Genomic DNA, 27,739 nt, shown 5'->3' with positions numbered 1-27,739 from the left:
TTATTCAACTTGAATTTGAATTAAAATTGGGCGCGAATGAGTAGAGTGCGAACGGACCTTGGGTGCGAACGTGCGAGCTGCGAACATGTAGGGTGCGAAAGTGTATTGGGCGCGAACAGACCTGATACCACAGTCTGAACCCCCTTCTCCCACAAAATATTAAGTAAATAATCTTTTTGTTACTGTTATCAAAGGTCTAATGAAACTCAGGTAATTTCAAACATTTGTCAAAGAATTCTAGTCAAACCGGTACCTGGTTAAATTGGCACCTGGACAAATCAGCACCTGGTTAAATCGACACCTGATATAGTCAATTCGTCACCCATGTTAAATATATATTTTTAACAGTATTTTAAGCAAAAAGAGTAAAAATAAGAAAGGGGTTGCCAGAATTTTTTTCAGTATTTAAGCAAAAAGAGTTAAATACTAACTTTCACATTTTTGGGTGTTCATGTACATTTTGTATATATTTATTTTTCTCAACTAAATGACTTTTTTGGTGTATTTTTAATGAAATATAATGTATATATGAGTAGTCCAAATAATTATTACGTCTGGTAAGGCTTTTTTTTATTTCATTCTGGGACACCTTCCTATGACCGCAAGGCTATGTTAATTTTTTTCTGGGACGCCCAGAAAAAAAAAATATCCTACCCAGACGTCATAATTATTTGGACTAATACATGAGATATTGGATATTTTTATGCATTATTTTAACCAGTTGAGCATTTTACAGGATTGTTGGTTTAATGCTGTTTAAATTTTACTGAAAAAACTCCTTAAAGTTGCTAATTATTTGGCATGAAAGTTTGATTTATTGAAAGGGACTCATAGTTTTCCATTTTATTTTAATAATTGTCTAATTGTTAAAACAGCAGTTGGGTAAGGGATTCGTTGTTTACCTTTATACACAACAACATATTCACTTTGGTTTCCTTATTTACCTAAATACACAACAACATATTCAATATGTACTTGGTAACAGTTATTAATTAATTGAATAGAAAATATTATAACAAATATTATTGGATGCCGAATTGACGTCAAATAGGTGCCGATTTGACTAGATGCCAATTTAACCAGGTGCCGACTTAACTTGTACGTTTCAATTCCTCTGCGATCGTTTGCGGTATTTTCTTGAGAAAACCTATTTTCCATCATCAAAGAGAAGAAGAAACTGCTTGAAAATGATTCTGGAACGCTTCATGATTGTTAAAATAAGTTTAATTCACTCAAATAACAATTTTGAAACTTGCGATGTTTAAACAGGAAGTTTCAAAAGCACGTGTAAAAGAAGAAATTAACCGGTGAGAGTGAAAATCCGTACATGACAGATATCACTATAGTACGACTTTGAAAGTAAAACAGTTCCATCCTTTTGTAAAACAGTCTTTAATATACCTATCACATTAATGTTTGAAGGGTCTTAAGCTTATTCAAACCATATAAGTCGGTATGAAACACCAAAACGGAATGAACAATAACCTATTACGTTTTGTAGTTTACAAATTCTAAACTGGTTCCCGTCAAACTACAACACTTTGTTCGAGTGTAGTGGAATACAAGCAGGAACCAGTTTGTTTGTATAGTAAATTATGAAACCGAGTGTAAACTGGTTCCTGGCTGATAACTACACAATGGTCATGCATAATGATAACACAAGCAGATTCCAGTTTGTATGGAAAATAGTAAATACGAAACCAAGCGCGGTAGGCAGAGAAATGTTATGAAGTTCAGGTCGGCAGTTATGGAACAATGACTGCGTCATTTTCCAAAAAAGGCAGGACCAAATATAGTGAAAAATAAAAAGGCAGGACAGAGATTACAACTAAATAAAAGAGGGACGAAAGATACCAAAGGGACAGTCAAACTCATAAATCTAAAACAAACTGACAACGCCATGGCTAAAAATAAAAAAGACAAACAGAAAAACAATAGTACACACGACACAACATAGAAAACTAAAGAATAAACAACACGAACCCCACCAAAAACTAGGGGTGATCTCAGGTGCTCCGGAAGGGTAAGCAGATCCTGCTCCACATGTGGCACCCGTCGTGTTGCTTAAGTGATTACAAATCCGGTAAATAGTCTAATTCGGTAGGTCATATTCATGAAAGGGAAGGGGATTGTAGTTACGACGTAAGGAACATATCCGATATCATTTGTGAAACGGTTATTCCATAACGGTCAACCAACTCGTGATGGCGTCCGTAAAATTTACGAAGGGATGATTTCAACTTCACCATTTGGAACTCTTGGTTTAATAGCTTCCTTGTGAGCAGCAAACCTCTATCAAGAAAATCATGATAGGAAATGCAAGCACGGGAATATCGTATCAATTGGGAGATATATACCCCGTATGCAGGTGCTGCTGGAATGTTGCTACTTAGAAATGGAAAGTTCACAATTGGAAAGCTGAAATCATCTCTTTTGTCGTAAAGTTTTGTTTTCAACCGACCCTCATTGTCAATTTCTAGATGTAAGTCAAGATATGAAGCCGACTTAACTGTATCTGTAGTATCCTTTATCTCTAGTTCGATTGGATAGATGCGTTCCACATAGTCACCAAATTTTGAATTGTTTAGTGAAAGAACATCATCTATATAGCGGAAAGTAGAGTTAAAGGATATTGCTAACTTCTTATCTTTCTTCCTAAGAAGTTCCTGCATGAAGTCAGCCTCATAATAATAAAGAAACAAGTCGGCGAGTAGAGGGGCACAGTTTGTTCCCATTGGAATGCCGACAGTCTGTTGAAAAACACGTCCTCCGAACGTAACAAATATGTTGTCAATCAAGAAATCAAGCATCTTGATAATATCAGTTTCAGAGAATTTTTTGTTTGAATCAGAGTGATTCTTTACAAAGTAGGATTTATCCCTCCCTAAGACAAGATACTTGTATCTACGTTGGCCATTCTTTTTTATGAAGCAAAGTAATATCAACTCTTTCAATTTGTCTTTTAGTTTGGAATGTGGAATACTTGTGTACAGGGTAGAAAAGTCAAATGTTTTAATACTGTTACAAGAGGAAAGAGAGTTAGATTGTATGTACTCTAAAAGATCTTTTGAATTTTTAAGTATCCACATCTGATTCACGCCACCTCTAGAATAGGCAGTTTCACAATAACTTTGAAGCCCGTCTTTGATTGCTGATAAAATAGATGTTAATAATTTAGAAAGAGGTTTCGTGGAGCACTTGGAAGACCCAGCAATATACCGTTGTTTGTAAGGACACTTATGTAGTTTAGGTATCCAATACAGTGATGGAAGATCCAGTTCTTCATCTTTGGTTGAAATTCCAAAGGAACATAGAACAGACCTATGATTATCCAGGATTTCCTCTTTGGTAAGTGTCGTGAGGGTATATGTTGAGTTACCAGGTGAATTGTCAATACCTAATTCGTTTATCAAGCAGTTGATGTAGTGACTTTTACACACAAAAACGATGTTATTTGGGGCTTTATCTGCAGGGACAACAACATATTTGTCATGGAGGTCGGATAGGTGTTTTGCAACATTTGGGTCTTTAAAGATTGACGTAGCATGGTTATTGATGGACCCATTCAGTTTCTTAATTCTGATTTGTATCAACGATCTCACTGCCTTAATCCATTCGGAAAGAGTGTCTACGTCTTCCTTCTCGCGCTTAGCCCATAGCCTGGCATAATCCTCGACTGAATCCATCAAAATTTTAAAGTTGTATTTCCAATTGATGGATTTAGGCTCACGATATTTGGGACCTTTCGATAACACATTTCGTAGAGAAGTGTTATTAACAATGTTAAGGTCACCGGTAATAACGTGGCCAGCAGGATTATATGTGAATTTGGAACTAGCACAAGTGCAATCAGGAGGTTTAGACTTGAAGTCGTCAATATCGAGATCCTGCAAAACGCGTTTGTAATTGAAAATTTTAGTTGCAATAGGTTTGGTATAGGTATAAGAAATTATTGGTACAGACTGGTCTTTGAAATAAGGAGGTATTTTCGATTGCACTAATTTATGATGAAGGATATTGCCTAGGTTGACGCCATCGAGACCTTTGTTGGCAAAGGAAAGATTAAGAAAAGATCTTTTCTCTTTTTCATCTTTTCCAATGCGAACTGGCTTGAAAAGTCTGTGACTTGCAATATCCGAAATTATAGCTTCAAGTTTGTATTGGTTTGAATGAGGGTTGGTAACAGTGGATTCCAAACATAAATTGAACAGAGAATGAAGTTTCGAAAGGGGTAATGAATAAAGTTTCGTGCGAATGTGATGAATACCTAACGGCTTTTGTATGAATGGCAGCAAGTCATTAATAGAGACATCATGCAGAGAAGGTGATGTATAATATGCAGGACAAAAAATTTCATCCTAGCCCATAAAAATCAAATGGTATCTCCCTAAGTTTTAATTGGCCAAGTTGTATTTGACAAGAAATTTAAAAATGTGAAATGCTAACGGCTGACGAGTAGCCATAACGAAAACTAAATTGAACTGAAAAAGAGATCTGAGGTGAACGTCCTGTGTTTGAACCTCCCTTTTTACCAAACATGAATTTGAATGAAGATATAAATTTGGAATGTTTTTCTCCTGGGTTGGAGACCCCTTCAATCTTTTGAAAATGACGCTGCTGACGTCGATGAGAAAGAAAATCAACATACCTAGATGGTCAGAAAGAGTCCACCATGTTTTAAGTGATTAACAAATATCTACATCATGTTGCAAGCTGATTATCTCAATATAGATATATTGAAACATCTTACTGACAGCAATTCGGACTTGTGTGTAGGTTAAACCAATATCTTTGGTTAAGTTGCTTTCAAACTGAACCATGAAATCATTACTTTTGAGTGTAGTTACTTTTGAAAGTAGTTTAGTCCGACATATAGACAACGTTCTGTTCATCAGACTAGACTACTCTAAAGGGCGGGTGGATTCGTTTGAATTGTTTTACATATATCATTTCGGGCTTTTTATAGCTGACTATGCGGTATGGTCTTTTCTCATTGTTGAAGGCCGTACGGTGACCTATAGTTGTTAATAACTGTGTCATTTGGTCTCTCATTGGCAATCTCACCACATCTTTTTTGTATGTACAAAATCATTCCTTTCCCTGAAATCTAGTAGAACAATTGCTTAAAGTATCTCTGAAACAAACTCAGTGACATGACAAAAATTGGACTTTGACCAATGAACCATGAAAATATGGTCAAGGTCAGATGACATTTTTTAAACGGCAATTTTCATCTTATTAGCATCATATAAACCAAATTATTGATAAAGTACGCCCCTTATAATGAACTATAGAAATGGGGTCCAAGTCAGATGATACCTGTAAGTTGAATACACCAAATATAGTGCACCTACTGCTTAAAATATAGGCGATATGGATTTGACCACGAAAACTTAACACTGTCCGACGTGCATGCAGATTTTACAAGATACTTAATTGTGTATATTTTGTATGCACCTGTCCTGGATTATTCAGGAGCCTGTTGTTCATGTGGTTGTTGTAGTTCATATGTGTTTTCTGTTTCTCGTTTTGTATATATTATATTGTGTCGCGTATCATACATATTCTGGAGTGTTGTTATTGTTTAAATCGCGTCTTTTTCATAGAGTTAATATTTTATAGCGTCTTTTTATGTTATAATGTTTAACTGCTGTCTCAGGTTAGGTTGAAGGTTGGTGAGCCTGTTAAACTGTTTAAACCAGATGCATATTCAATACTACTGTCAGGAACCTGTTGTTCAGTGGTTGGTGTGGTTCATAGGTGTTTCTCGTTTTCTATATTTTGATTTACTTGTTTAAAGTTTGTATTCAATGGCAATTTTGGGGACTTTATATATAGCTTGCTGTTTAGTGTTATAGCAAAGACTCTGTGTTCAAGTCGATACTCATTGAACTGTTAACTTGAAATGCATTGCGACTTGGATGGAGAGTTGTCTCATTGGCACTTAAACCACATCTTAATTATAGCGTTGGTTTCCTTAAACGTTTAAATAGTTTTACATTGGTCATTTTTTACCCTTTATATCTTGTTCGGTGATTGTTCATGAGTTCGTATTGAAAGGCCGTACTCTAACCTATAATTGCTAAGTTAAACTACACTGTGGCTTGTATGGAGTTGTCTCATTCGCACTCATACAACATTTTCTTATTTATACTACAAAAATGTGAACCTTTTTTCATGAAAATGAGGCCCAAGACATTTTTCAGGCGACAGACGGAAAGTTCGTAACACGAGGCATCTATATACAAAGTATGAAGCATCTATGTCTTTTTACTTTTGAAAAATTAAACAAATCGCATGCAAGACAAAAACTATGATAGATTTTAACCTGTTATCAATTAAATTTTGCGATGACAAATTTTGATGTACAAGATGTGAAAATTGCGTCGATTTGCGACTCGTCAGTTGTGCTCAAGGTCTACAATGTTGAAAAATAAAACTATAATCCCAAACTTTGAAGAGGATAGTCAAAAATGACAAAATTACCACAAAAGATAAAGCCTAACCCATCTGAGTACTGATCTATGTGGATGTCTTATTGAAAACTTTACATTCTAAGGACTCAAAAATACAGAAACAGAATATTGAACACGAACACAAAAAATACGGCCACATCTGTTTTCATTAGTTTTTTCACGCTCACAACTTACACATATACAAACATGATAAAGGGAGCCGACAGGATGAAAGACAATGCCCTTAAAAAGTATTTTTGGAACATCAAAGTGTTATATTGTACGTCAGAACGGGTAGCACGTCCACACGGGGTTGTAGAAAAGTATGCAGTCTTTCAATAAACAATAAATTAATTTACAATCCTCAAGGACTTTTTCTTTTCTATCTTATACCAGAACACACCCGCGAAATCGCGGGCATTCACTGAAAAAAATACCTAGTAATCTCTACTAGGTAAACTAGTAAACTTACTGTCCATGAGATTACTAGGCCAGAAGTATATTTACTAGCCTACTTAGTAACTATACTAGGCCATCAAAGTAAATTTACTAGGCTACTTAGTAATTACACTAGGAGTCCCTAGTAATTTTGCTAGACTGCTTGGTGACTTTACTAGTCTGAATAAGTAATTTTACTACCTTTTAGTAACATAACTAGGTCCTCCTAGTGGCAAATCCATGGTAAGACTAGTGATTCTACTAGCTTCAAGTAACTCTACAAACATTTCCTAGTAGGAATACCTCCTTCAGCTAGTAACTTTACTAGCTATAAGTACTTGTACCAGGTCACCCTCGTGTGGTACTTTTTCGTACCTAGATGTAGCAATGTTACTGGATTAAGGATTCTTTTTTATTTTGATTTGTATGCATAGTTTCATAGCAGTGCAATTTCTTATAACTATTTCTCTATTGTACTGGTACAAAGTTAAAAATGATAAATCCAATTTTTTTAATAAGAGGGACTGCCATAAAAGGGGGCTCACTCAAGTCATAGTTAAATTTTTAACGGTATAATCAATTAAATTTTTCCCCATAAAAGGGGCCTCAGGGCCCCTAAATCCATCACTCAGTAAAATCAACAGGAAGCTTCTAGGTAGTTATATGTGTTTGTGATCTTTCAATTCAGGAAACACAATGACAATAGCAATAATTGTGAAAGATAAATATACAACAATGACATGAAAAGACTAGCAAAACCATCAGCAATAGGTCACAATATCCTCAATATGAATTGACTTACAATGTATACTTTGGTTGCCAATGAATGCAGATAAAAATTTGTTGCATCTGTAGTGATAATTAACCTTCAATGTCAATAAAGACAAAACTATTTCTTTTCACTCCTTGTTCTTGTTGTTTTCTCTTTCACACATTCTCACTTAAATTTCGCCATGTTAGGCCTGAAAGCTTTACAGTTACCTAACTAAATTTGTCAGTGTGTCAGGTTCAGCAAAATAATTTTAAAGATAAATTATACCTATTTTATTTACATAAGATGCATAACATCAGAAATGTAAAATACATTTTAGTAGACAATACAAAGTAGTTAATTTCAAGTATAGAAAAAGGTGTCCAACCAACAACAAACAAATAGGTAACATGTTCTCAATTTACTTCAAAGTAACCAATTAAATTCATGTTTCAAAACTATTAATAAGCTGTACCCTAATAATATTAACAATATTTCATACATGTATTTAGAATATTCAGTTTACAATTCTAAAGTTATTTCGATGAAAAAAATTTTAAACGTCAGTTTAATAAAATACCCATCTAGTTATTGCACGGCCCCTGTTTAAATCAATCAGCTCTCCTTGCAAAACCAAAATGAATAAACACTCCCTCAAATATTTATTTAAAAAAAAAGAACAAAGTAAGACTTATCATCAGTTATTTTATGTCTTACTGCTTCAAATTTTACATTTTAAAACACTTAGAAGTAAAAATAAAATTGTCAGGAAGTAAGTATACAGATTGTACCTAACAGTTTATAACTTTATAAAGCATGATCACTTATCATTTTTTAAAGCACTGTAAATTTTAGTTTGAGCAAACAGATCCAACTCAATGTCACCCCTCTAGAGCACCAGGATCTAAATACATGTCACCCATCTCATATTGCACTAGGATCTAAATCATTTTCACCGTTTGCTCCTACATGTACATTGATATTTTATATTATGAAACTTTGTTTAAACTTATTTTGACCTTAATAAACTTGAACAGGCCTAGGTCAAAACTGATTTTATAGTCTTAATCTATTGAATTCTAATATTGGCTTGTATCAATTTTTAGACGAATGAATAAGTTGACACAAAAGTTGGTTAACATTTTCACGGAACTGTCATGTATACAGATAACACTTTCTCTGAGTTTCTCAAAATTGTTTATACTATACATGTATGTCATAGATCACAATAAAAACAAATAATCATACTTGTACTGAAACATCAATAGATATAAATATAAATGTTCATTATATAAAACTTTTCATGCTATATGTATCTGCATTGTTACATCGAAGGTCCCAATTCTGGCTTGAACTTGACGGGAGAGCGGACTCCTATTGACAGCCTTGGTGAGCTGTTTTGAAGCTCTCAACTGACTTGGCGCACACTACGTCTTCTTTCAATGAATCACAGTTTTGACAAAGAATGTGTTTTTAAATTGCTCCTTTTCACAGTTTGTTGTTTCAATAGCCTTAACCAAATTTATAAATTATAATTTTCAAAGTCTGCAAAGCGTGTCGGCTTGATGTTCCTTTTTAGTAAAGATTGCTTGTTACCAATAATTTGTCAGGTTTGGATAGCTGGGACCATACCCTCAACCACTTTGTACGGTAATACTAGTCTTTGGCTTGTTCTTGTGAATTGCAGGTTTATCAAGTTCCAGTAAGTGTAGCATGTTGGTGGTCAATCCTTCTTATCCAAATTTATCATCCCCTGTGATTTTTTTCAGAACCTGAAATTATACAAAAATCCATAATAAAACTACATGTAGTGTTGTCAATATTAATTAATATAGATTAACTAGAACTCTACTTTCAATTTCTACTAATACATTGTATTTAAAAAACTACATTTCACTTTGTTTCTTAAGTGTGATAGGTGAGTCGTCATGTCAGACATATATAGATACACACTGAACATTTACATGTATGTCCTTTTTTATAGCTTTTTAGTGCAATTGCATACAAGTATTTAAAGTAAGACATTAACGAGTGTAATGTGTATGCATTAATATTAAATCTACAATTATACTGCTATACAGAGAGTTAAAATACTGGCAAAAACAATAATTATCCCAGAGCCATGTTTAAAATATACTTTTATAAATATTTTCATATTTAATTAAAAAAAAAAAACAGTTTTAAGGCATCACCCTTTCTAATCCAGTGTTGGTAAATAATCCCAAAAAAACATTTAATTTAGTAAATTAGGAAAAATTGTATTAGCCTTTATGAATTTTAACACTTTCTACTTTCATCCTGAAGCTAAGAGACGGCTAGCTTTTTAGAAAAGCTATTACTTGTTTGAATGCATTTGTGCACTCAGAGTCAAGATGCAAGTGTACACCTACATGGTGCATGTATGTCATCAAGTACATTCTGTGGTGCTTTCAAATGTTTCTCAATTTCATATTTGATGTGAAAATATTGAAGAAATACCATGTATTGACTGTGTTAGTTTTGGCAGGTTCATATTTTTTCACTACATGGGCGCAGCCATATTAATTTCATAACGAGGCGCACATTTAATTATATAATCATAAAACGTTTCGGATTTAAGTTACGGTTTTCTGTGGTGAAATTAAAGAGACATTTTTTTCCCTTCAAAATTGATTAAACTCTGTTTTTATCTTTATATAGGAGTTATGAGAAAAATTCCAAGATTTTTTTTAATTTCGATGAGCGGTTTTTGAAATTTTTGAAAAATAGTCATAGTATCCTCCCTTAGCCACAACAGTAAATTTTCATCTAATTCTTGGCTTGTGTAGTGCTAAGGAAAACCCTTTTTTGAAGTAATGAAACACTTTAAATCTAAAATGTCTTCACACAAAGTCTCTTAGTATTTGTTGGAGTACTTAAATCTCTAATTACTTAAGCCAAAAAAAATATCAATTAAATTTTATTTCAATTTAAATTTGAATTTTTGGAGAAAAAAAATTGAAATTTGTCTTTTTTTAAAGAAATAAATAGGTTTTCAGACTTTAAACTTTGGTAAAAGGCAACAAAAAACAAAATTCAACATCTTAGCAGTAATTTTATTCAAACATATTGTAAAAATCTGATTAATCTATGTCCCCAGGTCACATTTTTATCAGCAGGTATAATATCTTTGGATTTACAACTTTCACAGGGGGTGTCAAAAATAGCTATAAATAGTAAAATGTATCCAATTTCCTGTTTCCAAATGCATATCAAATTATAATCATGTATTTTTATAGCTTTCATAGCTAAAAATATAAGCTTTAAGTGTAGTTTAGGCAAATCTATTGCAAGAAAATGGCTCGAAAGAGGAAGGCTCTATCTAAAAAATTTGGCTTTCAGAAAGGACACATCCCACCTGCCAAGGGTAAGAAATTAAAGTTTGAACCTAAAATTGAACCTGAACCTTTTATTCGGTTCCCATATACTGTTTTTCAGTCTAGAGTTTCACATAAAAATTCTAAAGTCTTTGAAGTTCCTGATGTTGAACAATCTGCCTGTCCTCCTATGCTGCTGCGGCCGCGTCCCAAATTTCCTGAACAGATTGATGAATATTTGGATCCAACAGTCCCTGATCCTGATAATCATACATATAAACACTATGTTCCATCTCTAGTGAGTGTTATGTGGAATTCTGCAATTAAAAAACATGCATTTGAGTATAATGGTTGTGATGGTGACCTAGATTTTGACTCCCATGCAGCCCAAAAATGAGGATTTGCATGGAAAGAGAGATTAAAATGTGTAAAATGTGGTTTTGTTGGTAAATTTCACAAACTTTTTTATGAAGTAAATTCCCCTGCACCTGGTAGAAAGGCTGCAACCATTAATATGGGCATACAGGCAGGCTTAATGACTACAACTATTTCGAACAAGAGTTTTCGAGATATCACTCTCACATGTAATGTTATTCCCGCAAATTTATCAGGTATGCAAAAGCTGGCCAATAAAGTTGGATCAGTTATTGTAAATTTTAACCGACAAGACATGAAAGATATAAGGGAAAGTCTTGTCGCTGAAAATGAAATGGTCGGTTATGCTAACCCTGTCTTAGTAAATGTTGAAACGGATGGGCGATACAATAACCCAATATATAATAGTGATGTCACTGCGTTCCAAGCTGGAACCCAAGTTGTACAAACAATGGTTGAGAATAATACTAAATTAAAACAAATTGTTAGTGTATATACTGGTAATAAGCTTTGCCAAGTTGCATCAAAGTTAAGAAATAAAGGCATTGAGGTATTGTGTCCAAATCATGCGGGACATTGTTCGGCAAATTTAGCAGAAGATTCAGTAATTGGAAATGAAACTGAATATGCTAGACAATGCACAATTGAACTAAATGATAACCTTAAAATTGCTCATGTTACTACTGATGGGGACAGCAAAGCTGTGAATGGTATTACAAATGCCCAATGTTCAAATGTTAAAGTCCTTCGAGATATAAGACATCTTGGAAATAGCATGAAAAGGGCCGTACAAAACAGTACTTTTAGTTTGTCTATGTTCTCTGGTAAAAATAAAAGAAATCTGAAACACCGATTTGGGTTGGACCTTAAGGCACGGTGTACTGCAGAACTAACCTACGCATTTAAAGCACATAAAGGTGAATTATTTGCTGTGAAAAGTCATATGCCAGCAGTAATAAATGCAATTGTGTTGTGCTACAGAGGTAGTTGTGGTATGTCGTGCCAAATCAATTCATATGTTTGTGCCGGTATGTCATCTGATCAATGGCAAAAGGGTTTTCTTCCAAATAAAGAGCCTCTAAAAATGACAAGTGATGATGAGGTTCTTGTCGAGAACTGTATCAATGTGCTGTTAGGTCCAAAAAGTTTGGATCTTGTACGCTTTTTAACTTCGACTCAAAATGTGAAGCATTTAATCGTACATTGCAAAGGTGCAATCCCAAAATGGTTACTCACAGTAGAAATTTCTCAGGTCGTGTTCACACAGCGGTCCACATGAGAAATCACAAATTTGGTAACTCTACCATACTCCGTACAAAGGTACTGGGTGCAGAGCTTACTCCTGGCTCATCTGTCATAAAGCACCTAAAACAAAACCAACATATTGATGTTTATTGCAGCAAAAGAAAAATGTTAAAAGAAACAAAATGTCTCAGGACTTTAACACGTCAGAGAAAATTTGACCTGCATGCTGCAAAACATTACAAAATTCATTATCGCAGTGGTATTGCAGATCCAAAGGTTCAATCTGAGAAGATATAATGAAAATAGTAAAAAAACATAATTTACATCTGTGTGGTTTTCATAGTGATTATCTCCCTTTGATTGTTGATGTACTTTCTAAAGTGTAAATATTGTGTATATATAAAGTGTGTGCATAAGGATTGTTTATTTTAACTGTTGTACCTTTTTAAAGCATGCAATCAGGGTATGGCAGATGTGTTTTACAGTGGACAGGATAAAGTCCACGGCATATTTGTCGGTCTTTGTTGACATGCTCGGGTTCAAGCGATAGATGTTCAGCATTGACACACCGATTATTATGACAAATGTGTGACACCTGCATGTTTGAAGGCATTTCAAAATTGTTTGTGTGAAGCATTAAAGCAAATCTATGGCTGTACATAGTCTTTTTCTGTTTATTCCAAGGAAAAGTCACGGTCAGTTTAGAATATGGTGCCTTCCCTCCCCCCAATTTGCACAAAAAACAGCCGAGTGCCCCATAGGCCTCAGAATTCAAGGATAGTCTTTGTTTTTGCTTTTCAATCCATTCATTGGTATTCATATTTGATTTAAATTCAAAGTAAAGGCAGGAAAATATACTTTTCAATGTCAAGGCTGCACGTGCGATTTCGCTTAAAGAGACATTTTTTTCCCTTCAAAATTGATTAAACTCTGTTTTTATCTTTATATAGGAGTTATGAGAAAAATTCCAAGATTTTTTTTAATTTCGATGAGCGGTTTTTGAAATTTTTGAAAAATAGTCATAGTATCCTCCCTTAGCCACAACAGTAAATTTTCATCTAATTCTTGGCTTGTGTAGTGCTAAGGAAAACCCTTTTTTGAAGTAATGAAACACTTTAAATCTAAAATGTCTTCACACAAAGTCTCTTAGTATTTGTTGGAGTACTTAAATCTCTAATTACTTAAGCCAAAAAAAATATCAATTAAATTTTATTTCAATTTAAATTTGAATTTTTGGAGAAAAAAAATTGAAATTTGTCTTTTTTTAAAGAAATAAATAGGTTTTCAGACTTTAAACTTTGGTAAAAGGCAACAAAAAACAAAATTCAACATCTTAGCAGTAATTTTATTCAAACATATTGTAAAAATCTGATTAATCTATGTCCCCAGGTCACATTTTTATCAGCAGGTATAATATCTTTGGATTTACAACTTTCACAGGGGGTGTCAAAAATAGCTATAAATAGTAAAATGTATCCAATTTCCTGTTTCCAAATGCATATCAAATTATAATCATGTATTTTTATAGCTTTCATAGCTAAAAATATAAGCTTTAAGTGTAGTTTAGGCAAATCTATTGCAAGAAAATGGCTCGAAAGAGGAAGGCTCTATCTAAAAAATTTGGCTTTCAGAAAGGACACATCCCACCTGCCAAGGGTAAGAAATTAAAGTTTGAACCTAAAATTGAACCTGAACCTTTTATTCGGCTCCCATATACTGTTTTTCAGTCTAGAGTTTCACATAAAAATTCTAAAGTCTTTGAAGTTCCTGATGTTGAACAATCTGCCTGTCCTCCTATGCTGCTGCGGCCGCGTCCCAAATTTCCTGAACAGATTGATGAATATTTGGATCCAACAGTCCCTGATCCTGATAATCATACATATAAACACTATGTTCCATCTCTAGTGAGTGTTATGTGGAATTCTGCAATTAAAAAACATGCATTTGAGTATAATGGTTGTGATGGTGACCTAGATTTTGACTCCCATGCAGCCCAAAAATGGGGATTTGCATGGAAAGAGAGATTAAAATGTGTAAAATGTGGTTTTGTTGGTCAATTTCACAAACTTTTTTATGAAGTAAATTCCCCTGCACCTGGTAGAAAGGCTGCAACCATTAATATGGGCATACAGGCAGGCTTAATGACTACAACTATTTCGAACAAGAGTTTTCGAGATATCACTCTCACATGTAATGTTATTCCCGCAAATTTATCAGGTATGCAAAAGCTGGCCAATAAAGTTGGATCAGTTATTGTAAATTTTAACCGACAAGACATGAAAGATATAAGGGAAAGTCTTGTCGCTGAAAATGAAATGGTCGGTTATGCTAACCCTGTCTTAGTAAATGTTGAAACGGATGGGCGATACAATAACCCAATATATAATAGTGATGTCACTGCGTTCCAAGCTGGAACCCAAGTTGTACAAACAATGGTTGAGAATAATACTAAATTAAAACAAATTGTTAGTGTATATACTGGTAATAAGCTTTGCCAAGTTGCATCAAAGTTAAGAAATAAAGGCATTGAGGTATTGTGTCCAAATCATGCGGGACATTGTTCGGCAAATTTAGCAGAAGATTCAGTAATTGGAAATGAAACTGAATATGCTAGACAATGCACAATTGAACTAAATGATAACCTTAAAATTGCTCATGTTACTACTGATGGGGACAGCAAAGCTGTGAATGGTATTACAAATGCCCAATGTTCAAATGTTAAAGTCCTTCGAGATATAAGACATCTTGGAAATAGCATGAAAAGGGCCGTACAAAACAGTACTTTTAGTTTGTCTATGTTCTCTGGTAAAAATAAAAGAAATCTGAAACACCGATTTGGGTTGGACCTTAAGGCACGGTGTACTGCAGAACTAACCTACGCATTTAAAGCACATAAAGGTGAATTATTTGCTGTGAAAAGTCATATGCCAGCAGTAATAAAGGCAATTGTGTTGTGCTACAGAGGTAGTTGTGGTATGTCGTGCCAAATCAATTCATATGTTTGTGCCGGTATGTCATCTGATCAATGGCAAAAGGGTTTTCTTCCAAATAAAGAGCCTCTAAAAATGACAAGTGATGATGAGGTTCTTGTTGAGAACTGTATCAATGTGCTGTTAGGTCCAAAAAGTTTGGATCTTGTACGCTTTTTAACTTCGACTCAAAAATGTGAAGCATTTAATCGTACATTGCAAAGGTGCAATCCCAAAATGGTTACTCACAGTAGAAATTTCTCAGGTCGTGTTCACACAGCGGTCCACATGAGAAATCACAAATTTGGTAACTCTACCATACTCCGTACAAAGGTACTGGGTGCAGAGCTTACTCCTGGCTCATCTGTCATAAAGCACCTAAAACAAAACCAACATATTGATGTTTATTGCAGCAAAAGAAAAATGTTAAAAGAAACAAAATGTCTCAGGACTTTAACACGTCAGAGAAAATTTGACCTGCATGCTGCAAAACATTACAAAATTCATTATCGCAGTGGTATTGCAGATCCAAAGGTTCAATCTGAGAAGATATAATGAAAATAGTAAAAAAACATAATTTACATCTGTGTGGTTTTCATAGTGATTATCTCCCTTTGATTGTTGATGTACTTTCTAAAGTGTAAATATTGTGTATATATAAAGTGTGTGCATAAGGATTGTTTATTTTAACTGTTGTACCTTTTTAAAGCATGCAATCAGGGTATGGCAGATGTGTTTTACAGTGGACAGGATAAAGTCCACGGCATATTTGTCGGTCTTTGTTGACATGCTCGGGTTCAAGCGATAGATGTTCAGCATTGACACACCGATTATTATGACAAATGTGTGACACCTGCATGTTTGAAGGCATTTCAAAATTGTTTGTGTGAAGCATTAAAGCAAATCTATGGCTGTACATAGTCTTTTTCTGTTTATTCCAAGGAAAAGTCACGGTCAGTTTAGAATATGGTGCCTTCCCTCCCCCCAATTTGCACAAAAAACAGCCGAGTGCCCCATAGGCCTCAGAATTCAAGGATAGTCTTTGTTTTTGCTTTTCAATCCATTCATTGGTATTCATATTTGATTTAAATTCAAAGTAAAGGCAGGAAAATATACTTTTCAATGTCAAGGCTGCACGTGCGATTTCGCTTAAAGAGACATTTTTTTCCCTTCAAAATTGATTAAACTCTGTTTTTATCTTTATATAGGAGTTATGAGAAAAATTCCAAGATTTTTTTTAATTTCGATGAGCGGTTTTTGAAATTTTTGAAAAATAGTCATAGTATCCTCCCTTAGCCACAACAGTAAATTTTCATCTAATTCTTGGCTTGTGTAGTGCTAAGGAAAACCCTTTTTTGAAGTAATGAAACACTTTAAATCTAAAATGTCTTCACACAAAGTCTCTTAGTATTTGTTGGAGTACTTAAATCTCTAATTACTTAAGCCAAAAAAAATATCAATTAAATTTTATTTCAATTTAAATTTGAATTTTTGGAGAAAAAAAATTGAAATTTGTCTTTTTTTAAAGAAATAAATAGGTTTTCAGACTTTAAACTTTGGTAAAAGGCAACAAAAAACAAAATTCAACATCTTAGCAGTAATTTTATTCAAACATATTGTAAAAATCTGATTAATCTATGTCCCCAGGTCACATTTTTATCAGCAGGTATAATATCTTTGGATTTACAACTTTCACAGGGGGTGTCAAAAATAGCTATAAATAGTAAAATGTATCCAATTTCCTGTTTCCAAATGCATATCAAATTATAATCATGTATTTTTATAGCTTTCATAGCTAAAAATATAAGCTTTAAGTGTAGTTTAGGCAAATCTATTGCAAGAAAATGGCTCGAAAGAGGAAGGCTCTATCTAAAAAATTTGGCTTTCAGAAAGGACACATCCCACCTGCCAAGGGTAAGAAATTAAAGTTTGAACCTAAAATTGAACCTGAACCTTTTATTCGGCTCCCATATACTGTTTTTCAGTCTAGAGTTTCACATAAAAATTCTAAAGTCTTTGAAGTTCCTGATGTTGAACAATCTGCCTGTCCTCCTATGCTGCTGCGGCCGCGTCCCAAATTTCCTGAACAGATTGATGAATATTTGGATCCAACAGTCCCTGATCCTGATAATCATACATATAAACACTATGTTCCATCTCTAGTGAGTGTTATGTGGAATTCTGCAATTAAAAAACATGCATTTGAGTATAATGGTTGTGATGGTGACCTAGATTTTGACTCCCATGCAGCCCAAAAATGGGGATTTGCATGGAAAGAGAGATTAAAATGTGTAAAATGTGGTTTTGTTGGTCAATTTCACAAACTTTTTTATGAAGTAAATTCCCCTGCACCTGGTAGAAAGGCTGCAACCATTAATATGGGCATACAGGCAGGCTGAATGACTACAACTATTTCGAACAAGAGTTTTCGAGATATCACTCTCACATGTAATGTTATTCCCGCAAATTTATCAGGTATGCAAAAGCTGGCCAATAAAGTTGGATCAGTTATTGTAAATTTTAACCGACAAGACATGAAAGATATAAGGGAAAGTCTTGTCGCTGAAAATGAAATGGTCGGTTATGCTAACCCTGTCTTAGTAAATGTTGAAACGGATGGGCGATACAATAACCCAATATATAATAGTGATGTCACTGCGTTCCAAGCTGGAACCCAAGTTGTACAAACAATGGTTGAGAATAATACTAAATTAAAACAAATTGTTAGTGTATATACTGGTAATAAGCTTTGCCAAGTTGCATCAAAGTTAAGAAATAAAGGCATTGAGGTATTGTGTCCAAATCATGCGGGACATTGTTCGGCAAATTTAGCAGAAGATTCAGTAATTGGAAATGAAACTGAATATGCTAGACAATGCACAATTGAACTAAATGATAACCTTAAAATTGCTCATGTTACTACTGATGGGGACAGCAAAGCTGTGAATGGTATTACAAATGCCCAATGTTCAAATGTTAAAGTCCTTCGAGATATAAGACATCTTGGAAATAGCATGAAAAGGGCCGTACAAAACAGTACTTTTAGTTTGTCTATGTTCTCTGGTAAAAATAAAAGAAATCTGAAACACCGATTTGGGTTGGACCTTAAGGCACGGTGTACTGCAGAACTAACCTACGCATTTAAAGCACATAAAGGTGAATTATTTGCTGTGAAAAGTCATATGCCAGCAGTAATAAAGGCAATTGTGTTGTGCTACAGAGGTAGTTGTGGTATGTCGTGCCAAATCAATTCATATGTTTGTGCCGGTATGTCATCTGATCAATGGCAAAAGGGTTTTCTTCCAAATAAAGAGCCTCTAAAAATGACAAGTGATGATGAGGTTCTTGTTGAGAACTGTATCAATGTGCTGTTAGGTCCAAAAAGTTTGGATCTTGTACGCTTTTTAACTTCGACTCAAAAATGTGAAGCATTTAATCGTACATTGCAAAGGTGCAATCCCAAAATGGTTACTCACAGTAGAAATTTCTCAGGTCGTGTTCACACAGCGGTCCACATGAGAAATCACAAATTTGGTAACTCTACCATACTCCGTACAAAGGTACTGGGTGCAGAGCTTACTCCTGGCTCATCTGTCATAAAGCACCTAAAACAAAACCAACATATTGATGTTTATTGCAGCAAAAGAAAAATGTTAAAAGAAACAAAATGTCTCAGGACTTTAACACGTCAGAGAAAATTTGACCTGCATGCTGCAAAACATTACAAAATTCATTATCGCAGTGGTATTGCAGATCCAAAGGTTCAATCTGAGAAGATATAATGAAAATAGTAAAAAAACATAATTTACATCTGTGTGGTTTTCATAGTGATTATCTCCCTTTGATTGTTGATGTACTTTCTAAAGTGTAAATATTGTGTATATATAAAGTGTGTGCATAAGGATTGTTTATTTTAACTGTTGTACCTTTTTAAAGCATGCAATCAGGGTATGGCAGATGTGTTTTACAGTGGACAGGATAAAGTCCACGGCATATTTGTCGGTCTTTGTTGACATGCTCGGGTTCAAGCGATAGATGTTCAGCATTGACACACCGATTATTATGACAAATGTGTGACACCTGCATGTTTGAAGGCATTTCAAAATTGTTTGTGTGAAGCATTAAAGCAAATCTATGGCTGTACATAGTCTTTTTCTGTTTATTCCAAGGAAAAGTCACGGTCAGTTTAGAATATGGTGCCTTCCCTCCCCCCAATTTGCACAAAAAACAGCCGAGTGCCCCATAGGCCTCAGAATTCAAGGATAGTCTTTGTTTTTGCTTTTCAATCCATTCATTGGTATTCATATTTGATTTAAATTCAAAGTAAAGGCAGGAAAATATACTTTTCAATGTCAAGGCTGCACGTGCGATTTCGCTTAAAGGTGTCATACCACCAATTAAAAGTCCCTATCTGTTCAACCAAATTTTGCAATTTTCACAGCTTTCTAAATATTTTACCTTAAGTTTAACTTCATAGAAACTAGGTATATCCTGAATCGTACAGGTGTCACCTTTCTGCATGCCAATTTTCAACATACATTCAAAATCATATAAGAAAGCAGAGAGCTTCCGAAAGGAGGTACCCCTAAAAATAACCCCTGGTTTTCTGGAAATCTTAAATTAGTATACTATGGAGCGCATTAATCCTCAATTTTTAATGCAAACTCATAGACAGGTAAATTTTGGCTCAAAATGGTCTTAATATATTTCTCTTTCAACAAAAGTTTCATTTCTGCAAATTTGTTCGTTAGTTAAGGTGAACAATGACATCAAATGCACTATTTTTTGTCCGAGTAGGCCTACTTTCACATACGTTCTAAATTTGAGGGAGTAATTGGTGGTATGACACCTAAAGAGACATTTTTTTCCCTTCAAAATTGATTAAACTCTGTTTTTATCTTTATATAGGAGTTATGAGAAAAATTCCAAGATTTTTTTTAATTTCGATGAGCGGTTTTTGAAATTTTTGAAAAATAGTCATAGTATCCTCCCTTAGCCACAACAGTAAATTTTCATCTAATTCTTGGCTTGTGTAGTGCTAAGGAAAACCCTTTTTTGAAGTAATGAAACACTTTAAATCTAAAATGTCTTCACACAAAGTCTCTTAGTATTTGTTGGAGTACTTAAATCTCTAATTACTTATGGTGACTTGAATAAGACCGGTACCACTCAGATTACATTTCTACCTTGACAGGTAAGTTTGTATTTAACCTATAAAATACTTATTTAGCCTTGAGAATTGAAAGGTCAGTTTATCCCATTCATACAATAGAAGTTTACCTATGAGGGTCAGAATGGGGTTTACAGAATAGAGAATACATGTAATAGCAACAAAAAAATAGAGAAAAGAGAAAATGAACAATAAAATAAAATATAGAGAATACTGCGGTAAACAGTATAAAGAATAAATGTGCAAAATAACTTGAAAAGGTAACTTTAGTAACTGTAATGCAATACTGATAATATAATGATCAATGTACATAATTGATAAATAATCTTGTAACAGAAAGACTATATATATTTTATATATAAAAACATTTTACAGAATGAGTTATTTTTAAGGCTATTAAACATGTTAAAAGGAAAATGCCATAAAAATTTAAAGAATACAGATATTTAAAAACCCATGCAGGTCCTCATGTCATTTACATTGTCAAAATATAGGACACATCTAGTCAAACTGGTTTTAAACTAAACATCTGGTCAAACTGGTTTGATATAACTGATAGTTTCTTGCCCTAGTTGTATATTTCACAGTGACCTTATGTGTTTGTGCTAAGAGTACATTGTAATGTCATATTTATTGATTTTCTGTTGGGACATGACCTACATTTTGTTAACATAAAAAACATTGGCTTGAGATTTCAACTGATATTAGTATAATAAACAATGATAAATTTATATTTGGAATTTTATATCCTGGTTGATGATGTTTTTTTTGGGACCAAGATGTTTTCTTCATTCTAGTTTATATGATTATTCTAACCTTCAACATTGTTCAATGCACATTTAAAGATAGAAAAATTTCAGGTCTCATTTAAAATATTTTGCAACTAAATAATAATTTGTCAGATTTGGTGTAAACGCATAGTCTATTTCTATAACAGTCAAGCAGATAGTTTTTTTTATATCTGAAAAAAAAACTACCATGTAAAGAAATATGCAATTTAAAGGCCTTAAATAACCCCTAAAAATCAACATTAACAGACTTTTAACAATTAAATCAAGATGCACAACGTTTTAAGTATTGGTCAGAATATAGGGTTCTTTTGTACTTTAACAATATCACAATAACAATAAAGTGACTTTAATTTTGGACAAGGTAAATGGCATGAAGCCAAATTAATCAACTTCTATTGTATGAAAGGGAAACTGACCTTTCAATTCTCAAGGCTAAATAAGTATTTCATAGGCTAAATACAAACTTACCTGTCAATGTAGAATTGTAATCTGAGTGATACCGGTCTTATTCAAGTCACCATAAGCCAAAAAAAATATCAATTAAATTTTATTTCAATTTAAATTTGAATTTTTGGAGAAAAAAAATTGAAATTTGTCTTTTTTTAAAGAAATAAATAGGTTTTCAGACTTTAAACTTTGGTAAAAGGCAACAAAAAACAAAATTCAACATCTTAGCAGTAATTTTATTCAAACATATTGTAAAAATCTGATTAATCTATGTCCCCAGGTCACATTTTTATCAGCAGGTATAATATCTTTGGATTTACAACTTTCACAGGGGGTGTCAAAAATAGCTATAAATAGTAAAATGTATCCAATTTCCTGTTTCCAAATGCATATCAAATTATAATCATGTATTTTTATAGCTTTCATAGCTAAAAATATAAGCTTTAAGTGTAGTTTAGGCAAATCTATTGCAAGAAAATGGCTCGAAAGAGGAAGGCTCTATCTAAAAAATTTGGCTTTCAGAAAGGACACATCCCACCTGCCAAGGGTAAGAAATTAAAGTTTGAACCTAAAATTGAACCTGAACCTTTTATTCGGCTCCCATATACTGTTTTTCAGTCTAGAGTTTCACATAAAAATTCTAAAGTCTTTGAAGTTCCTGATGTTGAACAATCTGCCTGTCCTCCTATGCTGCTGCGGCCGCGTCCCAAATTTCCTGAACAGATTGATGAATATTTGGATCCAACAGTCCCTGATCCTGATAATCATACATATAAACACTATGTTCCATCTCTAGTGAGTGTTATGTGGAATTCTGCAATTAAAAAACATGCATTTGAGTATAATGGTTGTGATGGTGACCTAGATTTTGACTCCCATGCAGCCCAAAAATGGGGATTTGCATGGAAAGAGAGATTAAAATGTGTAAAATGTGGTTTTGTTGGTCAATTTCACAAACTTTTTTATGAAGTAAATTCCCCTGCACCTGGTAGAAAGGCTGCAACCATTAATATGGGCATACAGGCAGGCTTAATGACTACAAAAGAGGGACGAAAGATACCAAAGGGACAGTCAAACTCATAAATCCAAAACAAACTGACAACGCCATGGCTAAAAATGAAAAAGACAAACAGAAAAACAATAGTACACACGACACAACATAGAAAACTAAAGAATAAACAACACGAACCCCACCAAAAACTAGGGGTGATCTCAGGTGCTCCGGAAGGGTAAGCAGATCCTGCTCCACATGTGGCACCCGTCGTGTTGCTTATGTGATTACAAATCCGGTAAATTGTCTAATTCGGTAGGTCATATTCATGAAAGGGAAGGGGATTGTAGTTACGACGTAAGGAACATATCCGATATCATTTGTGAAACGGTTATTCCATAACGGTCAACCAACTCGTGATGGCGTCCGTAAAATTTACGAAGGGATGATTTCAACTTCACCATTTGGAACTCTTGGTTTAATAGCTTCCTTGTTAGCAGCAAACCTCTATCAAGAAAATCATGATAGGAAATGCAAGCACGGGAATATCGTATCAATTGGGAGATATATACCCCGTATGTAGGTGCTGCTGGAATGTTGCTACTTAGAAATACAACTATTTCGAACAAGAGTTTTCGAGATATCACTCTCACATGTAATGTTATTCCCGCAAATTTATCAGGTATGCAAAAGCTGGCCAATAAAGTTGGATCAGTTATTGTAAATTTTAACCGACAAGACATGAAAGATATAAGGGAAAGTCTTGTCGCTGAAAATGAAATGGTCGGTTATGCTAACCCTGTCTTAGTAAATGTTGAAACGGATGGGCGATACAATAACCCAATATATAATAGTGATGTCACTGCGTTCCAAGCTGGAACCCAAGTTGTACAAACAATGGTTGAGAATAATACTAAATTAAAACAAATTGTTAGTGTATATACTGGTAATAAGCTTTGCCAAGTTGCATCAAAGTTAAGAAATAAAGGCATTGAGGTATTGTGTCCAAATCATGCGGGACATTGTTCGGCAAATTTAGCAGAAGATTCAGTAATTGGAAATGAAACTGAATATGCTAGACAATGCACAATTGAACTAAATGATAACCTTAAAATTGCTCATGTTACTACTGATGGGGACAGCAAAGCTGTGAATGGTATTACAAATGCCCAATGTTCAAATGTTAAAGTCCTTCGAGATATAAGACATCTTGGAAATAGCATGAAAAGGGCCGTACAAAACAGTACTTTTAGTTTGTCTATGTTCTCTGGTAAAAATAAAAGAAATCTGAAACACCGATTTGGGTTGGATCTTAAGGCACGGTGTACTGCAGAACTAACCTACGCATTTAAAGCACATAAAGGTGAATTATTTGCTGTGAAAAGTCATATGCCAGCAGTAATAAAGGCAATTGTGTTGTGCTACAGAGGTAGTTGTGGTATGTCGTGCCAAATCAATTCATATGTTTGTGCCGGTATGTCATCTGATCAATGGCAAAAGGGTTTTCTTCCAAATAAAGAGCCTCTAAAAATGACAAGTGATGATGAGGTTCTTGTTGAGAACTGTATCAATGTGCTGTTAGGTCCAAAAAGTTTGGATCTTGTACGCTTTTTAACTTCGACTCAAAAATGTGAAGCATTTAATCGTACATTGCAAAGGTGCAATCCCAAAATGGTTACTCACAGTAGAAATTTCTCAGGTCGTGTTCACACAGCGGTCCACATGAGAAATCACAAATTTGGTAACTCTACCATACTCCGTACAAAGGTACTGGGTGCAGAGCTTACTCCTGGCTCATCTGTCATAAAGCACCTAAAACAAAACCAACATATTGATGTTTATTGCAGCAAAAGAAAAATGTTAAAAGAAACAAAATGTCTCAGGACTTTAACACGTCAGAGAAAATTTGACCTGCATGCTGCAAAACATTACAAAATTCATTATCGCAGTGGTATTGCAGATCCAAAGGTTCAATCTGAGAAGATATAATGAAAATAGTAAAAAAACATAATTTACATCTGTGTGGTTTTCATAGTGATTATCTCCCTTTGATTGTTGATGTACTTTCTAAAGTGTAAATATTGTGTATATATAAAGTGTGTGCATAAGGATTGTTTATTTTAACTGTTGTACCTTTTTAAAGCATGCAATCAGGGTATGGCAGATGTGTTTTACAGTGGACAGGATAAAGTCCACGGCATATTTGTCGGTCTTTGTTGACATGCTCGGGTTCAAGCGATAGATGTTCAGCATTGACACACCGATTATTATGACAAATGTGTGACACCTGCATGTTTGAAGGCATTTCAAAATTGTTTGTGTGAAGCATTAAAGCAAATCTATGGCTGTACATAGTCTTTTTCTGTTTATTCCAAGGAAAAGTCACGGTCAGTTTAGAATATGGTGCCTTCCCTCCCCCCAATTTGCACAAAAAACAGCCGAGTGCCCCATAGGCCTCAGAATTCAAGGATAGTCTTTGTTTTTGCTTTTCAATCCATTCATTGGTATTCATATTTGATTTAAATTCAAAGTAAAGGCAGGAAAATATACTTTTCAATGTCAAGGCTGCACGTGCGATTTCGCTTAAAGAGACATTTTTTTCCCTTCAAAATTGATTAAACTCTGTTTTTATCTTTATATAGGAGTTATGAGAAAAATTCCAAGATTTTTTTTAATTTCGATGAGCGGTTTTTGAAATTTTTGAAAAATAGTCATAGTATCCTCCCTTAGCCACAACAGTAAATTTTCATCTAATTCTTGGCTTGTGTAGTGCTAAGGAAAACCCTTTTTTGAAGTAATGAAACACTTTAAATCTAAAATGTCTTCACACAAAGTCTCTTAGTATTTGTTGGAGTACTTAAATCTCTAATTACTTAAGCCAAAAAAAATATCAATTAAATTTTATTTCAATTTAAATTTGAATTTTTGGAGAAAAAAAATTGAAATTTGTCTTTTTTTAAAGAAATAAATAGGTTTTCAGACTTTAAACTTTGGTAAAAGGCAACAAAAAACAAAATTCAACATCTTAGCAGTAATTTTATTCAAACATATTGTAAAAATCTGATTAATCTATGTCCCCAGGTCACATTTTTATCAGCAGGTATAATATCTTTGGATTTACAACTTTCACAGGGGGTGTCAAAAATAGCTATAAATAGTAAAATGTATCCAATTTCCTGTTTCCAAATGCATATCAAATTATAATCATGTATTTTTATAGCTTTCATAGCTAAAAATATAAGCTTTAAGTGTAGTTTAGGCAAATCTATTGCAAGAAAATGGCTCGAAAGAGGAAGGCTCTATCTAAAAAATTTGGCTTTCAGAAAGGACACATCCCACCTGCCAAGGGTAAGAAATTAAAGTTTGAACCTAAAATTGAACCTGAACCTTTTATTCGGCTCCCATATACTGTTTTTCAGTCTAGAGTTTCACATAAAAATTCTAAAGTCTTTGAAGTTCCTGATGTTGAACAATCTGCCTGTCCTCCTATGCTGCTGCGGCCGCGTCCCAAATTTCCTGAACAGATTGATGAATATTTGGATCCAACAGTCCCTGATCCTGATAATCATACATATAAACACTATGTTCCATCTCTAGTGAGTGTTATGTGGAATTCTGCAATTAAAAAACATGCATTTGAGTATAATGGTTGTGATGGTGACCTAGATTTTGACTCCCATGCAGCCCAAAAATGGGGATTTGCATGGAAAGAGAGATTAAAATGTGTAAAATGTGGTTTTGTTGGTCAATTTCACAAACTTTTTTATGAAGTAAATTCCCCTGCACCTGGTAGAAAGGCTGCAACCATTAATATGGGCATACAGGCAGGCTTAATGACTACAAAAGAGGGACGAAAGATACCAAAGGGACAGTCAAACTCATAAATCCAAAACAAACTGACAACGCCATGGCTAAAAATGAAAAAGACAAACAGAAAAACAATAGTACACACGACACAACATAGAAAACTAAAGAATAAACAACACGAACCCCACCAAAAACTAGGGGTGATCTCAGGTGCTCCGGAAGGGTAAGCAGATCCTGCTCCACATGTGGCACCCGTCGTGTTGCTTATGTGATTACAAATCCGGTAAATTGTCTAATTCGGTAGGTCATATTCATGAAAGGGAAGGGGATTGTAGTTACGACGTAAGGAACATATCCGATATCATTTGTGAAACGGTTATTCCATAACGGTCAACCAACTCGTGATGGCGTCCGTAAAATTTACGAAGGGATGATTTCAACTTCACCATTTGGAACTCTTGGTTTAATAGCTTCCTTGTTAGCAGCAAACCTCTATCAAGAAAATTATGATAGGAAATGCAAGCACGGGAATATCGTATCAATTGGGAGATATATACCCCGTATGTAGGTGCTGCTGGAATGTTGCTACTTAGAAATACAACTATTTCGAACAAGAGTTTTCGAGATATCACTCTCACATGTAATGTTATTCCCGCAAATTTATCAGGTATGCAAAAGCTGGCCAATAAAGTTGGATCAGTTATTGTAAATTTTAACCGACAAGACATGAAAGATATAAGGGAAAGTCTTGTCGCTGAAAATGAAATGGTCGGTTATGCTAACCCTGTCTTAGTAAATGTTGAAACGGATGGGCGATACAATAACCCAATATATAATAGTGATGTCACTGCGTTCCAAGCTGGAACCCAAGTTGTACAAACAATGGTTGAGAATAATACTAAATTAAAACAAATTGTTAGTGTATATACTGGTAATAAGCTTTGCCAAGTTGCATCAAAGTTAAG

The 27,739-nt window shown here is 34.2% G+C and overlaps 1 protein-coding gene across 4 annotated transcripts in view; it reads right to left on the bottom strand.

Moving 5' to 3' along the window:
• Positions 1-7,913: 7,913 nt before the first annotated feature.
• LOC139482184 (uncharacterized) overlaps positions 7,914-27,739 on the bottom strand; it is a 50,237-nt gene continuing 30,411 nt past the window's right edge. For 3 of the 4 annotated variants that reach the window (XM_071265885.1, XM_071265881.1, XM_071265883.1), the window contains 10 exons: positions 26,355-26,582; positions 24,651-24,779; positions 22,563-22,790; positions 19,045-19,173; positions 17,522-17,749; positions 15,818-15,946; positions 14,295-14,522; positions 12,591-12,719; positions 11,069-11,296; positions 7,914-9,416 (listed from right to left, as the gene is read on the bottom strand). The gene's annotated coding sequence lies outside the window, so the exon portion shown is untranslated. The remainder of the gene's footprint in view (positions 9,417-11,068; positions 11,297-12,590; positions 12,720-14,294; positions 14,523-15,817; positions 15,947-17,521; positions 17,750-19,044; positions 19,174-22,562; positions 22,791-24,650; positions 24,780-26,354; positions 26,583-27,739) is intronic. The other variant, XM_071265882.1, reaches the window with a different exon arrangement.

Source organism: Mytilus edulis, chromosome 7 (assembly GCF_963676685.1).
Source record: "Mytilus edulis chromosome 7, xbMytEdul2.2, whole genome shotgun sequence".
NCBI classification, from domain to species: domain Eukaryota; kingdom Metazoa; phylum Mollusca; class Bivalvia; order Mytilida; family Mytilidae; genus Mytilus; species Mytilus edulis.
The sequence above is the reverse complement of the archived record's forward strand: the minus strand, read 5'-3'. Positions and strand labels throughout refer to the sequence as shown.